At 46.1% G+C, this 21,536-nt stretch overlaps 1 protein-coding gene and 1 long non-coding RNA gene across 2 annotated transcripts in view; both read right to left on the bottom strand.

Annotated features, from left to right (window-relative positions):
- The window catches only part of LOC146079907 (zinc finger protein 783-like), a 173,892-nt gene that overhangs the window by 122,304 nt on the left and 30,052 nt on the right, over positions 1–21,536 (bottom strand). The gene's annotated exons all lie outside the window — the stretch shown is intronic.
- On the bottom strand, positions 1,526–9,843 carry LOC146079905 (uncharacterized). The gene is made up of 2 exons (XR_014474778.1): positions 9,427–9,843; positions 1,526–4,234 (listed from the first exon to the last, which is right to left on the bottom strand). It is a non-coding gene; the product is annotated as an uncharacterized LOC146079905 (long non-coding RNA).

The following is a 21,536-nucleotide window of genomic DNA, read 5'->3' as shown; positions in this document are numbered from 1 at the left end:
CTTGTACGATGACTCTGACAGAGAGGCTGCATCTGAGAGTCATCTAAGATCCCTCAAACAAGGAAGAAATCCAGCAGAGGTATATTGTACCAAATTTCGCAGATGGTCTAATGATTGAGGGTGGAATGACCCATCGCTGCAAAGCCAGTTTAGACTGGGGCTGTTGGAACAGATCAAAGATAGTCTATTACAGTACCCAGTTCCCACAACTCTTAAAATAAACTCATGTAGCTAGTGATTAAGATAGACAGATGTCTTAGGGAACGTAGAGCTGAAAAGGTTTCAGCATCGTTGCCTCACCCAGGGGTCTACACAGTGGCAGAAGAGTTGGATGAGCCCATGGAAGTGGGTCTCGCAAGGGTTCCCTCCAGGGGGATCTTCGTTAAAAAAAAAACCTTGGGGGTCTGCTTTTTGTGTAAAAGGGGAAATTTTGTGCAAAATTGTCCACAGCGTCAGGGAAACAGGAGCAGGGGGTGTCCGGCGGCGTCCCCTGCTTCGTCGGTGTGCCGGGCATTGGGGGTTGCTAGGCAACCTGTCCGGTGCACGACTTCCGGCGGCAAAGGGAGCTCCCGGCAGGTTGCCTAGCAACGGCAGATGCCGGGCGGCTCGGAGCAGGAGTCCTGGCTGTTTCTAAGCAGCCAGGACGCCGGGGGGGGGGGGGGTGGCGCCCTCACCCAGGTGTACCTTGCTGAGAGAGGGCTTAGATTAGCCAGCTCTCTCTCTGAGTGGTTGTGGGCCCTTCTTAAGGTGTCTGAGCCTTCTCCTAGACATTGGTGTTAGATCTCTGTTCCTGCTGCAGGAGTTTGCAGGAGAGCTCTTTTCTGCTGAGGCTTGGCATACTCACAGATGCCCCGAGACGACCATCTCTCATCTCCTTCCTGGTGTCCGTGAGTTGCCCTGGGCTACCACCGAGTAGCTTTGTTTATTGGTTATTTGCCCTAGTGGAGGTGGGGCATTGTTCCTCCTTTTGCTTTGGTTAGGGTGTTACCCCGTGCAGTTGTGCGGTGCAGAACTTCACTGTTTTGTGACGAGGTCACAAAGTATTATTGCGACAAGGGTCACTTGGTTGGTTTGCGACTGACTCGCAGTGTTTTCTTTATGGTATCTTTCTTTTCTTTATCCTGTTCTAGTGTCAAGATAGGGATCTATACGTTTAGAGTTCCTGATTATACCATTATCCAGTTTGGGTTCCCATCTAAAGGCCCCCATACACTAGCCGATTTTGGTCAGATTTCAGCCAGATCAGTCGGATCTGGCCGAAATCGGACCAAAATCGGCTAGTTTTGATGTCCCCTCAGATCCGATGCGCGGTCCTGTGCGCATCGGATCTGCGTCGGGTGGTCGGACCTGCTGCACGTCCGACCACCCGACTTGGGACCTAGTGGGGTGAAGAGAATCGATCATACGCCGATGTATCGATTGTCTGATCTATTAATTACCTTATTTGACCTCAGTGTGAAGACCCCTTAGAGCTCCGTGAGAGTGTAACCTCATATGATATGACCAGTAACGATGACCACAGATACAAGGTTGAACTCTGATTTAATGATGACGAAAACAACATATTTATACACAACAAACGACGCTGGTTCAATTACATGATTGGTTAATATTTGGTGCAGAGGTAGGGAAATAGCAGTGTCTTTGTGGGGTGGCTTATACATCGCCTTGTGTAGTATTCGTTAGTTATGAGAAAGCACAGAATGTACAGTGTCTAAGGAAAGTAACAAAGTTTATGATAGCAGCGAGTACTGGAAAAGAGCCAGGATATAACCACCTTGAAATCAGCAGGGACAGACATAGAGAAACAAGATGGCTGATTAACCCTTCAATGAAAACAAGATGGCTGATTAACCCTTCAATCCCCTCTTAGAATCAATGTCCTTTTTAGACAATTTGATTCTTGTAGATGGCATCTTGTTTGGTACGATGGATTTTAACATATTCACTATAATCTTCTGGTGAGGGAAGGCTTTTGGCGAGATCAGTGTACATAGCAGGTGTTACATTATCCAGGTACTTGGAACCAATCTTCTTACATATGGGAAAGACACAATATCCTACTATCATAAGTACAATAATTATAATGAGAATAAACATGCCTATTTGTGTTAGTGCGTGTTTCCAATCGTTTAGCCATCCAAACCAGCTACTCCAGGGGTCCGTGACACCTGAGTTCTTCTTGAGTTCGATGGATAAATCTTCTAGATGTTTAATAGCTAGGGTAGTTTTCCCATTAGGACCTGTGTTGTCTGGGATATAAGTACAGCATCCATCAACCTTACCTATGTACACACAGGTTCCTCCTTTCTCGGCAAGCATCATATCTAAAGCCATACGATTCTGAAATGTCATTTGTGATGTAGCTTCCAACTGTTCAGCAATACCTTTCAAAGCGTCCCTAGTATCATTAACGAAGCGCTGTTGATTATAATATATGTAATTTATCCAGTTCACATTTTTATTGATGGTTACCTGGGGAAACAGGGACTCGAAGCCGGCAGCGACCTCATCACGAGCCTTAAATTCTTTAGGAACTCCCCGGGGAACACCAATAGTGTCTATGTATATGTGTGGATCGAAGCTTTCCTTTGGAGCTTCTCTTTTGTTTCTGGAGTTTGTGTTAGGTTTATCTGTGGGAGGAGGCTCAGGCAAATCGGCTGGGAGAATGTGTATGGGCATAATGATCTTTGCCAGGGCACACTCTCCTTTCCAAGGATTATCCAGCTTTGTCCCGAGTCTCATGTCTCCACAAATAAAATAAATATCTCCCAAAGATTTCTTCATGGTGGGTATGGTGATATGTCTTCTTTCAGCACAATACCCATCAGGAAACAATTTCAATTGTACAACATTTTGATCAGTACTATTAGAGAAATAACAAGTGTAATTACCGGGGTAAATAGTTATAGTACTACCAGGGTTGGTATTCTTTGTCATAATGGGGTATTCCTTTTTCCATTGTTCACATTTGGCTTCTTCTATTACAGTGTCAGTGTATAAACTAAAAAAAAAGCATTTATCCTGTTCAGGTGGTATGTGTATGGGTACAGTACCTAAATGGGGTCTGGACTTTCCACACACATAGCAATCAGTTTGATTAACCTTGCGGGCATTATACTTCATCCATTCTAACCAATAGTTTACATCAGAGAAACCTGTTTCCATAGACATGGTATCTTCATACGTGGGATTATCAATGGCTAACATATCATTAAAAGTAGTGACATGTGGTTTAAGGAATGATGGTGGTGTTTTAGGTTTTACAGTGGCTTTGAGGGCGGTGTATTCTGGGTTATCGTACATGTCCTTTAAATGGAATTTTCCTCTTGGGCCCCCGTTTTCCCCTGATTGATATTTACCCAAGACATATAGTCCGGCATCACCGGGGGCCGGGTTTTCTAAGTTAATGATAAATTGGCCATTGCAGGTGCCCTTTTTTCGTAGGGACATACGGGCTAGTAAGGATCGACCATTGGACCATTTATGGATGCCAACATCGGGGTAATATCCCCAGTCTTGGCTGATATCAAAGGCAGTGGTATCTGCTCTAGTGTTCCACCCAACAGCCCCCCATGAGTTGCAAGAATCTCCCCAGTAAGTACTAGTGACACAGATATATACGTGACTTACAGCGTGTGGTGTGTGTTGGATGTTACACAGCCAGGGCAGCGGTGGTTCTTCTCGATTCCCGCCTTGATTGTTTGAACAAGATACAATATCACAATAAGAAAATATGAAAGTAGCAACAGTTGTACTAGAAGAATTATACCAGAAGGTAAAACGTCCATCATTCTGAGTAATATCAACTTCAGCAAAACAGTTATAAAGAACAAGCCCGAATAAAATCACTAGGGCTAAGGTGGGGGGAGTCATATCCTGTAGCGTCGTCCTCGGCTTCAGAATGTTGTACCCCTGATTCCTCATCACCTCCAGCCGGCAGGTCTTCTCCAAGTTGGAGGTCAGAGCCACTGGCTCCCGTTATTACCTCTCTCGTCCCGTCTGTGTCAGTCTCGGGATCGGTGTCGACCTCTGTGTTGACGTGTGGTGGAGGTGGAATTTTCTTTACTCTGGATGCATGGATCCACGTTGGTCCTTCGTCGGTGAGGACAGCCGTCCTGGTAACCGCGACCACTTCTGTTTCTGGACCGTAGGTGAAATCTCCGGGGTGCTTGTTTCTCGGCAACACTTTCACTACGACCTTGTCTCCAACCCTGAATGGGTGAGTGGGTATCTGTGGATGAGAAGGATTCTTAAAGATAACATTTTGTTCTAACTCATTAAGTTTCTCTATTAGGGATCTAATGTACTCTTCTCTTATTACGTCTAGATCTCCCTCAGTTGTAACTAGTGGTTTCTTTGCCCAGGGCGTGGGAAAAGGTCTGCCCATTAGTATTTCAAAGGGGGAGTAACCTAGAGTCTTTTGTGGTGTCATTCTAATTTCAGCCAATACGATAGGAAGGACTTGTTTCCATTTTGCAAATGTACCTCCTGTCGCTTTACGTAGTTTATCTTTAAGAGTACGGTTCATGCGTTCCACGATACCGGAACTCTGTGGATGATATGGAATGTGAAACTTCCATTCTATTTGCAGTGCTTTGACTAGTTCTGCTGTGACCTTGGCTGTGAAGGCTGAACCTTTATCACTATTAATTTGAAGCGGGCATCCTCAGCGCGGAATGATTTCTCGCGTGAGTATGCGGGCTACTGTTTTTTTTGCATCTTCTGATTTAGTGGCATATGCTTCTGGCCACCGAGAAAACATGTCGACAATGACCAGGGCATATTCCTGTCTTCCTGCATTATTGATATGTGTAAAATCGATTTGCAGGTGAGTGAATGGAGTGGTTGGGTATTCTAGGTGCTGGTGTCTTGCTTTGTCTGGGTTATTTGGGTTGTTTCTGAGACATATTATACATCTACTGATGTATTGTTTAATGAGATCTTTTGCATTAGTAATGTAGAAATCATTGGAGAGGAGTAAAGTAGTTGTTACTATACTATGGTGTCCTACTCCGTGGTAGTGTGCTATGAACAATGATGCACTGGTTTGGGGTATACATGGTTTCCCCTCTTTGCAGATTAATCCAGTCCGTGGATTCTTCTGCAGTATTGGATATGTCCAATCTGATAGATCTGAATTAGAGGCAGCAGCCTGTAATTCTGTCAGTAGGTATGTATCATCTAACGAAGGAGGCGAGATGACAGCAAGAGTGAGGTTATATGTTGCTATAGTGGCAGCACGTTTAGCAGCGGTATCAGCAAGAGCGTTGCCTTTGCTGATATCATCCTTTCCTCCAGTGTGTGCTTTACAATGAAGGATGGCAATTTGAGATGGTAATGTAATTGCGTGTAAGAGATCTGTGATGAGTTGCGCATGTGATATGCCTTTCCCATCAGCGCCAGTGAAGCCTCGGCGTTGCCAGATCATACCATGATCATGAACAACTCCGTAAGCGTATTTGGAGTCTGTGTAAATTGTGACAGGTTTGTCTTTGTAAATGTGACAAGCTCGAGTGAGTGCAATGAGTTCTGCAGCTTATGCTGACTGTAAGGGGACTGTCTTTGCTTCAAGGGTGGTGTTTGGAAGTTTAACCACTGCATATCCTGCCTGGTACGTGTTGTCATTGGGACGGCTGCAGGAGCCGTCAACAAATATTATGTCGGCATCGGGGATAGGCACAGTCGACATGTCTTGTCTGGGTGAAGTTTCTGAGTCAATTGTCAGAGTACAGTCATGTTGAGGCGGCGCCTCGTCGTCAGGTCCTTTAAGACCTAAAAGTGCGTTTAGTACAGGGACAGGTCCTTCTGTGTTTGTTGCGTATTTTACAGTGAGAGAAGGGTTCCCTAGTAGGAGTACTTCATAGCCGCTGAGTCTTTGGGCAGACATGTGTTGTGTGTGTAGACCTTTGAGGATGGAGAGGACATTATGTGTGGTATGTAACACAGTAGGATGTCCTAATGTAAGTGATGTGGACATCTCAACAACCATTGCACAGGCAGCCAGTGCTCGAAGACAAGCTGGCATTCCTTGCACAGTGACAGGCATTACCTTTGAGAAGAATGCGACTGGGCGCATTTTGCCTCCATGAAGTTGGGTCAGTACACCCGCCATAGTTGTACATGTGTCCCTTGCAAACAAGTGAAATGATAACATATAGTCCGGGAGACCAAGCGCGGGACTCTGTACTAACATTTCTTTCAATTTTTTAAATGCAGAATACATTTCATCTGACCATTGTATAACCTTGGGTTTGTCTTTGAGTGTGCATTGTCTCAAGATATTATCATAGTAGGAACAATCAGAGATCCACTGTCTGCAGTAACTTACCATACCCAAGAAAGACAACATATCCTTCTGGGTAGTTGGGGTGACCAGGCCCAATACAGACTGTATGCGTTGTGGACTGATTTTTCTTTCTCCCTCAGAGAGTACAAAACCCAGGTAATTGACATGCGTTTTACACCATTGCAATTTTTCTCTTGACACTTTGTGTCCACATTCTGCTAACCAGTTTAACAATGAGATTCCATCTAACCGGCTGGTCTCCTCGGTGACACTACAGAGAAGCAGATCATCTGCATACTGTAGCAGGACAGAACTATGGGGGGGGTGCCATGGAGCCAATGTGGCTTGGAGGATTATGCTATAGACCACTGGAGAGTCAATATAGCCTTGGGGTAAACGACACCAGGTTAATTGTTTACCTTCAAATGAAAAAGCAAAGAGTAATTGGGTCTCTGTGTCTATAGGAATGCTAAAAATGCGTTTTTCAAATCTATGACATTAAAGTGGGTTGCGTTTGCAGGGATTGCTGAGATGAGTGAATTGATGTCAGGTACTATGGGTGCAATAGGAACAATGAGATCATTTACTTTTCTCAAGTCTTGTACGAATCTAACAGAGCCATCGGCCTTAGCAACAGGGTTGATAGGTGTCGAGTAAGGTGAGACAATGTACCTGAGTATGCCTTGTTCGAGGAAGTCATGTATCATAGGTCTAAGACCTTCAATCTTTTCTGGTGAGAGTGAATATTGTCTGCAAAACACGGGTTGTGTATCTGGTTTGAGCTTGGCTTTGTATGGTGTACAGGGTATGAAGCCAGTGTCATAAGGGCCAATGGCCCAAATTCTATCATCAATTTGATCAAGTGAGTTGTCCAGAGTATTTTGTAGTGACACAAAGTGTGGGGAGGTGACTTGGAGCCCACTCCCTTGTGGAGAGGGTGAGATGGAGATGTGGAATTTACTAAACAAGTCACGGCCCAGTAAGTTAACAGGACATTCTGGGATGATCCTGAATTGGTGTATCCCTAAGTGTTTTCCCTTGTCAGAGCGTATGATAACTGGGTCAGTCAGGTATGTGTCAGTGGGTATCCCGTTGATTCCCATTGAAGGAGTAGTCTTTTGCAGTTCACCATCATAGTTAAGAGAACACAAAACACTGGTTGTTGCCCCACTGTCTACTAGAAAGGACAGTTTTTTTATCATCAACATATAATGTGATGAGGGGTGAATCTTCCCAATGAGTAGTGAACTGTGCAAAAGATGGGATACCCTCCTCCGGGCCCCGTCAATGTGCAGGGTCAGACCAGTCCACTCTGAAACGTACATGGTCTTGAACTGATGTTGAGTGTGGTCTGTATGGTCCCTGTTGGGGTCTGGGAGTGTAAGGTTGTTGTGGTTTCTGGGGAGGGAGTGGACAGTCCCTAGCCCAGTGTGTATTCCGGCCACAGTTGAAACAAGTTGTTTGTCTTGGTACTGCACCAGTATTGTTGTAATCTCTGTTGTATGGAGGCGCACGGGGTGTTGGACCCTGAGGGGGTCTATATGGTCTTTTCTGGTTATTTTGTGGGATCCCCCTATTTGGTCTATTTGGTGGGCCTCTGTTATTATTTTGGAAGTTGTGAGTAGAAGTGACGACAGTCTTCTTCATATCAAAACATCCAGCAGATTCTTTTTCATATAAGTGCTCACTAAATTCAGTGAGTTTGTCAGATGTCCAGGTAGAGACATTCTGTTTGACTGGCGTGGAAATGGAGGGGTGTAGGTTATTGATAAAGGTGGAAATGAGTAAAGGGAATATTTCAAGAAATAGTCCCGTTTCCTCAGTCCAGCATCTTTTAAATCTCTTCCAAAATTCAGTGACTGTAGGTTTCTATTTACATGAAACTGCAATAGGCAGCGATGTTCAGTGTTAGGGAGAGAGAGGCCAATACTGCAGCTTCCCCCTCAGACCCCCCTCTTCCAGCAAAGACACAGAAGCCTAGCAGGAATCCGCCGTACACCCTGAGAGCTCAACAGAAAATAGATCTTTCAAAGCTGAACTGGTGTACGGTGATTTCATTCCACATGTCAGTTATCTCCTGTGCTTTGTTAAGGGGATAGTCTGCAGCTGTTTACTATATTGCAGGGATCGGGGTATTAATACTGGGGACTTGATTCCAGTCCCATCTATTATATTGTCCACCTCATGGATTAACAAGGTAATAATTTGTGGGCAACATATTCCTTACATATTTCACTAGGTAATGGGGGTGGATAGACTGTTTTATTCTTACTATTATTTCCACCCATGTCGGGGTATGATTGTGTATCAATATTTCTGACTATGAATAGGAGCGTGGAAAGTTCTTAATACTCAGACCAGGGGCACCGTCTTCAGTCAGGCAGGTCGGGACCTGTGGCAGCAGACTGTGAGGGTTGGTCTTTATCTGAATATTATATGAACTATATTTCCTCTAGATACATCCCATTAAATATAAAAGTACAAAATGTTAGTGAAACAACAGACCGTCTACGTGACGGTGGACAGAGTCTTGTTGTTATGTTGCTGAGAACTGTATGTGAAGCCTCACGTTGCGTTACTCCGAGAAGGAGAGCATAAAGTCCGCAAGTCTGTTGGCATACAGTAGTCAGATTAGACAAATGGTGAAGTTATTGTGCGTGAACTTACCAGCCGCACGGTTTACAAGGAAATACAGATATCACGAGTGTGTATACTCACCAATCACACAGGGATATTGAATGAAAGAAAAACTTATACTTTAAGACAATACAATAAAGACAATTGGCCAATAAAGAATGGGCGTTCAAAGTGAGGTACTATTTAGACTAAAGACCCCAGGTCTCCTTCGTACTCCAAGTACGGCATCTGATCCTAGATCAGGTTATGTGCACAAAAATAGAAGACTTTAACTTCTATGATAGAAGACTCTAACTTCTATATAAGACATTCAACATACCCCAGGCATGGTGTCACAGGTTCAGGATCGAGTATGTCCGTAACCTCACAACAGATTCAGGCAGACTGTAAAATCTTTATGACATCTGTGTAGGAATGGACCTCGCATCCCGGTGGCCGAGCCCCCACTTGAAGAGAATCGATCATACGCCGATGTATCGATTGTCTGATCTATTAATTACCTTATTTGACCTCAGTGTGAAGACCCCTTAGAGCTCCGTGAGAGTGTAACCTCATATGATATGACCAGTAACGATGACCACAGATACAAGGTTGAACTCTGATTTAATGATGACGAAAACAACATATTTATACACAACAAACGACGCTGGTTCAATTACATGATTGGTTAATATTTGGTGCAGAGGTAGGGAAATAGCAGTGTCTTTGTGGGGTGGCTTATACATCGCCTTGTGTAGTATTCGTTAGTTATGAGAAAGCACAGAATGTACAGTGTCTAAGGAAAGTAACAAAGTTTATGATAGCAGCGAGTACTGGAAAAGAGCCAGGATATAACCACCTTGAAATCAGCAGGGACAGACATAGAGAAACAAGATGGCTGATTAACCCTTCAATGAAAACAAGATGGCTGATTAACCCTTCATGGGGCGGCGCGGCGGTGGAGGGAGCAGGGGGGGCTGGGGACGCTGCGGGGGACACAGGCGGCATAGAGCCGGGCAGGGCTAGCCGGCCGGGAGCTGTCAGTAATGAATAAAAAAAAAAGCCCATACAATGAATGGGCGGCCTGTGATTGGCTGAGCGCTCTCTCAGCCAGTCAGCAATTGGCTGAGAGAGCGCTCAGCAGCCAATCACAGGCTGCCCATTCATTGTATGGGCTTTTTTTTTTTTTTTATTCATTACTGACAGCTCCCGGCCGGCTCCCCCTGCCCGGCTCTATGCCGCCTGTGTCCCCCGCAGCGTCCCCAGCCCCCCTGCTCCCACCAGCAGCCCTGCTCGGTAGCCCCCCCCCCCTGCTCCCCGGGGTTTTTACATGTGATAAATCGAGACGATTTATCACATGTAAAAAATGGCACATCAAGTGCCAATCTAATCAAGCTCCCCCGGGGAGCAGCAGGGGAAGCTCAGGGGGAAGTCGGGGGCGACTTGTCCTAAGGACAAGTCGCCCAAGTGTATGGGGGCCTTTAGTTAGATTACCTCTTGGACCTATCTCTGGCAGTCGCCACAGGCTTGTCTCCACATAACAAGAGAAAATATATAGATGGCACAGCGCTGGGGTTTTTCTGAAAAGAATTTATTACAATATATGAAATTAATGAATACAATTATAGATAAAAAGATCACACATAATACATTTGTATGAGAATTCTCGTAAAATAAAGATAAAAAATTGTTATAAAAAAAACAGTAGATTACTGGTAAAGTGTAGGTTTCCAGCTGGCATTCAATGTTATGGAGAATAAATTTTGTGTCCAAATCAACACCAATTTTCATATATTTACCATATGGTATGGATATCCTTGTTTGAAAAGGAGAAGTAAACAGAGTCCTGGTGATTTCCCACTGGTGGATCCCAAACGTCACGTAATAGTGGAATATGCAGTCCTTACGGTATGGCAATACCTGATTTTTATGGCTGCAGAGATGACCTCAAGTGTGGGATCCAGGATCTTAGTAATGAAGAACTGGTCCGGATCTTACTGTAGATTTCCAAAGATTGAAGAATAGGTGTGAGATGGAAGATTCTCCAATTAAATGCTGGAACAAGGGTATTGGTAGCTCAACGCGTTTCGGCGTGTTCACACGCCTTCATCAGGAGCTGGATTGCGCTGTACCATCTATATATTTTTTCTTGTTCTGCTTTCATTGGGAGCTTTACATCCTTCCGGTACAGCTGCTTTAGCAACACTGGTGGTCCCCTTTCTTTTGATACTATTTTTTTGTCTCCACATAACACCTGGCTGCACCGGAACTAGGGCGGGCTTATCTCACCCTTTCAGACGTGGGGGTTATAGGCGAAGCCTAGCGTCCTGCAGTCTGTGGTCACCAGTCGGAGAAGGCCAATAGAGTCAGTGTAGAGGATAGTTGCACCGCCCCGTCTGGGCGACATTTCTGGATCCAAGTTACTCCCTGGATCGTAACAGCACCGCAACTCTCCCCAGCCCGGCTCCCAGAGGCACCTCCGCAGCACCGCAACTCTCCCTGGCCCGGCTCCCAAACACACCTCAGGCCGCACCGCAACTCTCCCCAGCCCGGCTTCCAGACGCACCTCCAGCGGCACCGCAACTTTCCCCGGCCCGGCTCCCAGGCGCACCTCCGGCAGCACAGCAACTCTCCTCGGCCCATCTTCCAGATGCACCTCCGGCAGAACCACAACTCTCCCCGGCCTGGCTCCCAGACACACCTCCGGGCGCACCACAACTCTCCCCGGCCCAGCTCCCAGACGCACCTCCAGCAGCACCGCAACTCTCCCTGGCCCGGCTCCCAGACACACCTCCGGCAGCACCACAACTCTCGCCAGCCCGGCTCCCAGACGCACCTACGGCAGCACTGCAACTATTCCTGGCCCAGCCCCCAGATGCTCTGCCAGCCTCACAGCGCCTGCACAGCTCCCGGCCGTTCACAGCGCCTGCACAGCTCCTGGGCCGTTCCTGCCCACAGGTTTTTTTATATATATCCTGAGATTGCAATTTTTTAAATTTGCCCACAGATTGGCTACCTCACTTTTGACCCTGTCAACCTATTCCGTGTCAACCTTTAGGGGTAGACTGTCTAATAATCCACACCCCAGGGCATGACATAGCCACAGCACCAGAATGGTAGGCAGACACTGTGGCATACAGTACATGAGCTGGGGCACTGCAATGGTGACAGGCAGGGTAACGGGACTTGCAGAGTGCTCCTGGCACATCCTAATCCCCCACTAGGGTCTAGTGACATCAGTGAGGCACGAGGCAGGGTAACGGGACTTGCAGAGTCCTCCTGGCACATCCTAATCCCCCACTAGCGTCTAGTGACATCAACGAGGCATGAGGCAGGGTAACAGGACTTGCAGAGTCCTCCTGGCACATCCTAATCCCCCACTAGCGTCTAGTGACATCAGTGAGGCACGAGGCAGGGTAACGGGACTTGCAGAGTCCTCCTGGCACATCCTAATCCCCCACTAGCGTCTAGTGACATCAGCGAGGCACGAGGCAGGGATACTGGAGAGGTCGAATCCATCTGAATGTATACTGGTAGTACTAACGTGTGGTTTTTAGAAATGTATTCCCTAGTCCAAATCTTCACATTAATATAGTTCCCAGATGCCAACTTCTTGTGTTCTCTATACAGGATAGGCAGTCCCAGGGCGGCGAGGAAGACCCAGGACAGAAAGCCGCCAGGAGACATGGCAGTGTCCCGATATTCCGCAGTGGTGATAACCCCCTGGATACCAACTTCCGGGTCATCAGTAACCAGAACTCACTGGGCGTCCACGCTGCGGCCTCGTGTCTGCAATGTATATTCAAAGAGCTGCCGAACACGCAAAGCGGATGGAGATAATCTGTGTACATGTCACCATTGGGGGATTAAATATTCATCTGTGAGAAATCTATGTACAATGTAATGACTGCCTCACATACATTAGGTTATTATATGCTATAGTAGGGATTATTTCTGTATAAATGTTTGGAAGTTGGCTGTTATTTTTTCTTTTTTATGGTTTTCTCATATTTATATAAAGCTCATCGATGAATGAATGAGTTACTTCCCATGTAATCCGAGATAACACCGATCACTTACTAGTCGAGGGAACGAGAAACAATGTGAATGGAGCGGGTGGCCGCAATGCTCACTCTCATTATACGAAGCCTGTGTGCGGCAAGAGATATTGGCTGCGCAACTTTGGAAGGAAATTTACATTTTTGTGCGTCACATAATGGTATAAAGGCCTAGTAAACGAAACGGTTAATGTTTAATAATTACAACAATTAACCAACACTGTATAATACCAAACGGAATGAGCCAAAATTCACATCATGCCACACGGATTGAGCCAAAATTCACATCATGCCACACGGATTGAGCCAAAATTCACATCATGCCACACGGATTGAGCCAAAAATCACATCATGCCACATGGATTGAGCCAAAATTCACATCATGCCACACGGATTGAGTCAAAATTCACATCATGCCACACGGATTGAGTCAAAATTCACATCATGCCACACGGATTGAGCCAAAATTCACAATATGCTCCATAAACAGGGACATCAAAAATGTACCCTGTAATGCTCATTACACATTATTTCCAATACCAAAAAGCAGCCTATGAGTCTGACACCACTCCCATCTCCTCACTGCACCTCAGGGCAGAGCCCCTTCCAGGCAGGCCCTGTCCTGAGGTGCAGTGAGGATAAAATACTGTGCCATTTTAATGCCCCTCTCCCCCACCCACATTAAGCACAGAAGTCACTTGCCAGCCGAACAGCCCCTCACCCCGCACAGCAGACCAGCACTGTGCAGCTGCTCAGCTACTCACCAGACCCAGTGCAGGACGGCATCTACAGACTCCTCCAGTCTTCCTGACCAAGGGGCGCTGCCGCACCAGCGCCACAGCCACTGCTTCATCGGCTGATGTCACGGCCGGGCAGTCTGTCGTGCCTGGCACTCCCAGCGCCGCCCTCAGGCTCAGGCTTTTTAGTGGCAGGCAGCAGCGGTGCCAGCGCAATCTAGGGGTGGGCAATTGCGGGAGGCCAGAAAAGTGGGAAGACGGCATCTGCGTATTGGCTCCTCTGCATTGCACAGATCCGATGTGCAGGGGAGCCAATCCTGACATACCCTGACAACCAAGGGCGGGCTAACAGGCTCACTGACAGCCAGCCCAGCCCAGCAGTGTCCGGGGCAGCAGAAAATGCAAAAAATAGTTTAAAAAAAAAAAGTTAAAAAATGACTTAATTAAAATGACTGTGTTCAGGCTAAATGTAATAGGGGTGATTCTGGTGGACTTGGTAAGCTTACGAGTCCTTGTAACACCGTCCCGGTGAATGCACTAACCACCACACACACCCCCGTCGCCTTTTCCACACAACAAAGACACAATGATTTCTACTGCCTTCGCGAGTATAGGTCAGTGGAGGCACGAGGCTGAAGTTGGCTTCTTATTCGGCCAGCTTCTTATTCGAGCTCCAGCTTCTTATTCGAGCTCCAGCTTCTTATTCAGAAAAATCACTTTTACAAGGGTTAATGAATCATGGACCACAAATTTCACTGCAGAAATCAACACAGGGGGGTTGCCTACATATGACCCACTTGCAATTTCTTTTGACCAACAATGATTTGGGCAGAAAATGGGCACAAAATTGGGCATGGGTCCCAGATATAATTTTGAATAAGTAGCTGGTGTCCTGCAAGGGTTAAACAGCGTTGGTCAAAAAATGTTACACTTGGAATCCACACAGAGGGGTCAGATACATATGACCCACTTGCCATTTCTTTTGACCAACAAGGATTTGGGCAGAAATAGGGCAGTAAAGTGGGCATAGGTCCCAGATGTCATCATTTTGAATAAGTAGCTGGTGTCCTGCAAGGGTTAAACAGCGTTGGTCAAAAAATGTTACACTGGAAACCCACACAGGGGGGTCACTTATATATGACCCACTTGCCATTTCTTTTGACCAACAAGGATTTGGGTAGAAATAGGGCAGTAAAGTGGGCATGGGTCCCAGAATCATCATTTTGAATAAGTAGCTGGTGTCCTGCAAGGGTTAAACAGTGTTGGTCAAAACATATTACACTTAAAAACCCACACAGGGGGGTTGCCTACATATGACCCACTTGCAATTTCTTTTGACCAACAATGATTTGGGCAGAAAATGGGCAAAAAAATGGGCATGGGTCCCAGAATCATCATTTTGAATAAGTAGCTGGTGTTCTGCAAGGGTTAAACAGCGTTGGTCAACAAATATTACACTGGAAACCCGCACAGGGGGGTCACTTACATATGACCCACTTGCCATTTCTATTGACCAACAAGGATTTGGGCATAAATAGGGCACTAAAGTGGGCATGGGTCCCAGAATCATCATTTTGAATAAGTAGCTGGTGTTCTGCAAGGGTTAAACAGCGTTGGTCAAAAAATCTTACACTTGGAATCCACACAGGGGGGTCAGATACATATGACCCACTTGCCATTTCTTTTGACCAAAAAGGATTTGGGCAGAAATAGGGCAGTAAAGTGGGCATGGGTCCCAGAATCATCATTTTGAATAAGTAGCTGGTGTCCTGCAAGGGTTAAACAGCGTTGGTCAAAAAATGTTACACTGGAAACCCGCACAGGGGGGTCACTTATATATGACCCACTTGCCATTTCTTTTGACCAACGAGGATTTGGGCAGAAATAGGGCAGTAAAGTGGGCATAGGTCCCAGATGTCATCATTTTGAATAAGTAGCTGGTATCCTGCAAGGGTTAAACAGCGTTGGTCAACAAATATTACACTTGGAATCCACACAGGGGGGTCAGATACATATGACCCACTTGCCATTTCTTTTGACCAACAAGGATTTGGGCAGTAATGGGGCAGTAAAGTGGGCATGGGTCACAGATGTCATTATTTTGAATAAGTAGCTGGTGTCCTGCAAGGGTTAAACAGTGTTGGTCAAAACATATTACACTTGAAACCCACACAGGGGGGTTGCCTACATATGACCCACTTGCAATTTCTTTTGACCAACAATGATTTGGGCAGAAAATGGGCACAAAAATGGGCATGGGTCTTAGAATCATCATTTTGAATAAGTAGCTGGTGTTCTGCAAGGGTTAAACAGCGTTGGTCAACAAATATTACACTGGAAACCCGCACAGGGTGGTCACTTACATATGACCCACTTGCCATTTCTTTTGACCAACAAGGATTTGGGCAGAAATAGGGCAGTAAAGTGGGCATGGGTCCCAGAATCATCATTTTGAATAAGTAGCTGGTGTTCTGCAAGGGTTAAACAGCGTTGGTCAACAAATATTACACTGGAAACCCGCACAGGGGGGTCACTTACATATGACCCACTTGCCATTTCTTTTGACCAACAAGGATTTGGGCAGAAATAGGGCACTAAAGTGGGCATAGGTCCCAGATGTCATCATTTTGAATAAGTTGCTGGTGTCCTGCAAGGGTTAAACAGCGTTGGTCAAAAAATGTTACACTGGAAACCCGCACAGGGGGGTCACTTATATATGACCCACTTGCCATTTCTTTTGACCAACGAGGATTTGGGCAGAAATAGGGCAGTAAAGTGGGCATAGGTCCCAGATGTCAGCATTTTGAATAAGTAGCTGGTATCCTGCAAGGGTTAAACAGCGTTGGTCAAAAAATTTTACACTTAGAATCCACACAGGGGCATCACTTACATATGACCCACTTGCTATTTCTTTTGACCAACAAGGATTTGGGCAGAAATAGGGCAGTAAAGTGGGCATGGGTCCCAGAATCATCATTTTGAATAAGTAGCTGGTGTCCTGCAAGGGTTAAACAGCGTTGGTCAAAAAATGTTACACTGGAAACCCGCACAGGGTGGTCACTTACATATGACCCACTTGCCATTTCTTTTGACCAACAAAGATTTGGGCAGAAATAGGGCAGTAAAGTGGGCATGGGTCCCAGAATCATCATTTTGAATAAGTAGCTGGTGTCCTGCAAGGGTTAAACAGCGTTGGTCAAAAAATGTTACACTGGAAACCCGCACAGGGTGGTCACTTACATATGACCCACTTGCCATTTCTTTTGACCAACAAAGATTTGGGCAGAAATAGGGCAGTAAAGTGGGCATGGGTCCCAGAATCATCATTTTGAATAAGTAGCTGGTGTCCTGCAAGGGTTAAACAACGTTGGTCAAAAAATGTTACACTGGAAACCCGCACAGGGTGGTCACTTACATATGACCCACTTGCCATTTCTTTTGACCAACAAAGATTTGGGCAGAAATAGGGCAGTAAAGTGGGCATGGGTCCCAGAATCATCATTTTGAATAAGTAGCTGGTGTCCTGCAAGGGTTAAACAGCGTTGCTCAAAAGAAATGGCAAGTGGGTCATATGTAAGTGACCCCCCTGTGCGGGTTTCCAGTGTAATATGTTTTGACCAACGCTGTTTAACCCTTGCAGGACACCAGCTACTTATTTAAAATGATGACATCTGGGACCCATGCCCACTTTACTGCCCTATTTCTGCCCAAATACTCGTTGGTCAAAAGAAATGGCAAGTGGGTCATATATAAGTGACCCCCCTGTGAGGGTTACCAGTGTAACATTTTTTGACCAACGCTGTTTAACCCTTGCAGGACACCAGCTACTTATTTAAAATGATGACATCTGGGACCTATGCCCACTTTAGTGCCCTATTTCTGCCCAAATCCTTGTTGGTCAAAAGAAATGGCAAGTGGGTCATATGTAAGTGACCCCCCTGTGCGGGTTTCCAGTGTAATATTTGTTGACCAACGCTGGTTAACCCTTGCAGAACACCAGCTACTTATTCAACATGATGATTCTGGGACCCATGCCCACTTTAGTGCCCTATTTCTGCCCAAATCCTTGTTGGTCAAAAGAAATGGCAAGTGGGTCATATGTAAGTGACCCCCCTGTGCGGGTTTCCAGTGTAATATTTGTTGACCAACGCTGTTTAACCCTTGCAGAACACCAGCTACTTATTCAAAATGATGATTCTGGGACCCATGCCCATTTTTGTGCCCATTTTCTGCCCAAATCATTGTTGGTCAAAAGAAATTGCAAGTGGGTCATATGTAGGCAACCTCCCTGTGTGGGTTTCCAGTGTAATATGTTTTGACCAACGCTGTTTAACCCTTGCAGGACACCAGCTACTTATTCAAAATGATGACATCTGGGACCTATGCCCACTTTACTGCCCTATTTCTGCCCAAATCCTTGTTGGTCAAAAGAAATGGCAAGTGGGTCATATGTATCTGACCCCCCTGTGTGGATTCCAAGTGTAAGATTTTTTGACCAACGCTGTTTAACCCTTGCAGAACACCAGCTACTTATTCAAAATGATGATTCTGGGACCTATGCCCACTTTACTGCCCTATTACTGCCCAAATCCTTGTTGGTCAAAAGAAATGGCAAGTGGGTCATATGTAAGTGACCCCCCTGTGCGGGTTTCCAGTGTAATATTTGTTGACCAACGCTGTTTAACCCTTGCAGAACACCAGCTACTTATTCAACATGATGATTCTGGGACCCATGCCCACTTTAGTGCCCTATTTCTGCCCAAATCCTTGTTGGTCAAAAGAAATGGCAAGTGGGTCATATGTAAGTGACCCCCCTGTGCGGGTTTCCAGTGTAATATTTGTTGACCAACGCTGTTTAACCCTTGCAGAACACCAGCTACTTATTCAAAATGATGATTCTGGGACCCATGCCCATTTTTGTGCTCATTTTCTGCCCAAATCATTGTTGGTCAAAAGAAATTGCAAGTGGGTCATATGTAGGCAACCTCCCTGTGTGGGTTTCAAGTGTAATATGTTTTGACCAACGCTGTTTAACCCTTGCAGGACACCAGCTACTTATTCAAAATGATGACATCTGGGACCTATGCCCACTTTACTGCCCTATTTCTGCCCAAATCCTTGTTGGTCAAAAGAAATGGCAAGTGGGTCATATGTATCTGACCCCCCCTGTGTGGATTCCAAGTGTAAGATTTTTTGACCAACGCTGTTTAACCCTTGCAGAACACCAGCTACTTATTCAAAATGATGATTCTGGGACCCATGCCCACTTTACTGCCCTATTTCTGCCCAAATCCTTGTTGGTCAAAAGAAATGGCAAGTGGGTCATATGTAAGTTACCCCCCTGTGCGGGTTTCAAGTGTAATATTTGTTGACCAACACTGTTTAACCCTTGCAGAACACCAGCTACTTATTCAAAATGATGATTCTGGGACCCATGCCCACTTTAGTGCCCTATTTCTGCCCAAATCCTTGTTGGTCAAAAGAAATGGCAAGTGGGTGATATGTAAGTGACCCCCTAGTGCGGGTTTTCAGTGTAATATTTGTTGACCAACGCTGTTTAACCCTTGCAGAACACCAGCTACTTATTCAAAATGATGATTCTTGGACCCATGCCCATTTTTGTGCCCATTTTCTGCCCAAATCATTGTTGGTCAAAAGAAATTGCAAGTGGGTCATATGTAGGCAACCCCCCTGTGTGGGTTTCAAGTGTAATATGTTTTGACCAACACTGTTTAACCCTTGCAGGACACCAGCTACTTATTCAAAATAATGACACCTGTGACCCATGCCCACTTTACTGCCCTATTACTGCCCAAATCCTTGTTGGTCAAAAGAAATGGCAAGTCGGTCATATGTAAGTGACCACCCTGTGCGGGTTTCCAGTGTAACATTTTTTGACCAACGCTGTTTAACCCTTGCAGGACACCAGCTACTTATTCAAAATGATGACATCTGGGACCTATGCCCACTTTAGTGCCCTATTTCTGCCCAAATCCTTGTTGGTCAAAAGAAATGGCAAGTGGGTCATATGTAAGTGACCCCCCTGTGCGGGTTTCCAGTGTAATATTTGTTGACCAACGCTGTTTAACCCTTGCAGAACACCAGCTACTTATTCAAAATGATGATTCTGGGACCCATGCCCACTTTAGTGCCCTATTTCTGCCCAAATCCTTGTTGGTCAAAAGAAATGGCAAGTGGGTCATATGTAAGTGACCCCCCTGTGCGGGTTTCCAGTGTAATATTTGTTGACCAACGCTGTTTAACCCTTGCAGAACACCAGCTACTTATTCAAAATGATGATTCTGGGACCCATGCCCATTTTTGTGCCCATTTTCTGCCCAAATCATTGTTGGTCAAAAGAAATTGCAAGTGGGTCATATGTAGGCAACCTCCCTGTGTGGGTTTCAAGTGTAATATGGGTACTTGTTTCCTAGCACGGCCACACCGATTCAGATCGGGGTGGTCGTGTCGGAAAAATCGGGTCGATCGCATCGCATGCGATTTGGTCGCATGCGATGCGATCGACGCGACCGACCGATTTTTGACCCGATTTTTTTCATTGAATCCAATGTAAATTGGGTCCCTGGGACCCAATTTTACATTGGATTCAATGAAAAAAATTCCCAACCCCCCCAAATTTAAGCGCGTTAACCCCAGCCCGCGATAGACGCCAACCCGAAGCGTGGCGAGCGCAGCGAGCCCGCGAGGGGCGGCGGTACGCGTCCTCCGACCTTTTCATGCCCTACTATCCACGTCGGCGTGGAGTGAGAATAGAATAGTGTGGCGAGCGCAGCGAGCCACCGAGCCCGAAGCGTGGGGAGCGCAGCGAGCCCCGCGAGGGGACGCGGATACCTTCACAGGTAAACGCGTCCCTTCGCGGGCTTCACAGGTGTCCGCGTCGCCACGGACACCTGTGAAGCCCGCAAGGGGACGCGTATAACTGTGAAGGTATCCGCGTCCCCTCGCGGGGCTCGCTGCGCTCGCCACGCTTCGGGCTAGGTTGCTCGCTGCGCTCGCCACACTATTCTATTCTCACTCCACGCCGACGTGGATAGTAGGGCATGAAAAGGTCGGAGGACGCGTACCGCCGCCCCTCGCGGGCTCGCTGCGCTCGCCACGCTTCGGGTTGGCGTCTATCGTGGGGTGACGACGGGGACATCTATAATGTGAAATGGGTCATATTGGCCCATTTCACATTTTTTCACATTTTTACAGCATTTCAATGTTAAAAAATATTTTAACATTGAAGCCTATGCAAAAATCGGGTGCATCGCGTCGCATCGCGTCGGGACCAATGTTAATGGTCCCGACCGACGCGATGCCCCCGATATTTTACCTTTCCCGACAAGATTTCAATGTTAAAATATTTTTTAACATTGAAGCCTATGAAAATATCGGGGGCATCGCGTCGGTCGCGTCGGGACCAATGTTAATGGTCCCGACCGACGCGATGCCCCCGATATTGTCTCCTAGCCGGCAAAATGGACCTGATTTCAAAAGAAATCGGGTCCATCGGGGGTAATCGTGTCCCTTAAGTAAGGGACACGATTACTTAAGATTGTGGCCGTGCTAGGAAACAAGTACCGTAATATGTTTTGACCAACGCTGTTTAACCCTTGCAGGACACCAGCTACTTATTCAAAATGATGACATCTGGGACCTATGCCCACTTTACTGCCCTATTTCTGCCCAAATCCTTGTTGGTCAAAAGAAATGGCAAGTGGGTCATATGTATCTGACCCCCCTGTGTGGATTCCAAGTGTAAGATTTTTTGACCAACGCTGTTTAACCCTTGCAGAACACCAGCTACTTATTCAAAATGATGATTCTGGGACC

Source organism: Crinia signifera, chromosome 5 (genome assembly GCF_055691185.1).
Source record: "Crinia signifera chromosome 5, ASM5569118v1, whole genome shotgun sequence".
Classification (NCBI taxonomy): domain Eukaryota; kingdom Metazoa; phylum Chordata; class Amphibia; order Anura; family Myobatrachidae; genus Crinia; species Crinia signifera.
Note: the sequence above shows the minus strand (reverse complement) of the source record. Positions and strands in the feature narration are given on the sequence as shown.